Source organism: Mycetomoellerius zeteki, unplaced genomic scaffold, assembly GCF_001594055.1.
Source record: "Mycetomoellerius zeteki isolate Tzet28-1 unplaced genomic scaffold, Tzet1.0 scaffold298, whole genome shotgun sequence".
Taxonomy (NCBI): Eukaryota; Metazoa; Arthropoda; class Insecta; order Hymenoptera; family Formicidae; genus Mycetomoellerius; species Mycetomoellerius zeteki.
In genome coordinates, this window is record NW_017257280.1 from 15,248 (window position 1) to 16,380 (window position 1,133).

The window sequence follows — 1,133 nt, forward strand, 5'->3', positions numbered from 1 at the left end:
CTTCTAGACTTTCAATCTTAGTTCTATAAACTTGGTATCGTTCGTTACAATAATGTGACCTCAGACCTATGCTTATTTTCAAGATATAAACTATAAAACTTTCTTGTATGAAGCAAATATAGACCTGAGGTGTCAACTGTATATATATATATATATATATATACACGAGCTAAAAGTAAGAATTTTTAAACTTTTCTTCGATTTTCTCCTAAAATCCGATATAGCTGAGGTCCTGTTTGTGCGTACTTTAATTCTGTAAAACAATTTTTTGCAATCCGTCAATTCAATTCGGAGATATTTCACCGAATGGAAATGATGGTAAAGTAGAACAACTTTAGCATCCCCTTAAGATGCTTTTTCAACTTTTAATATCTTTTTACAGTAAAAATGCCATCATGTATAGTAGTAGGATGCAATAATAGAACATTTCATAAATCTAAACAACAAGAAAAAATAGAAAAAGAACAAAAAGTAACATTTCATGTGTAAGTGTATAATATAACAATTATACAGCACATATGTCCATTGGGACATTAAGATATCTTGAAGATATTTTAAAGACGTCTTATCTCTTTATTTTGAACATTGTGCTATCTGGTAAATTATAAAATAAAATGTAAATTACTACTTACAATTATATATTAATCATAATAAAATAAATATATTTTACAGTTTCCTAAACAATAAAATAAGACGATTACCATGGTATGCAGCATTAAACATTCCGGAAAATTCTATAAAGCAAAATGCAGTCATATGCTCCATGCATTTTTATTCCAAAGATTTCGACAAATCATCATTAGCATGTGTAAAAATAAAACCAGATGCAGTCCTACATGTAAGACATGTTGATACAATTGTTTATATTTGTCATGCGTCTTCATTATTTTATTATTTTTAATATTCTTCTTAAAAAAATATATATATACAGGGTGTCTCAAAAAAACGGATCGAAACACAATGGGGACGTAGATTGGATCAAGGGGAACAAAACAGTTTTGTACCATTTTGCAGTTGACGCAATATTTAACGAGATATTAATGTTTAAAGATAGGTGAATACAAGCATCCGACCAGCCTACTGCTCAAGCGCTATCCTTCTCCTCCCCATGCGCGCCGTTCTGAGTGGCTCGC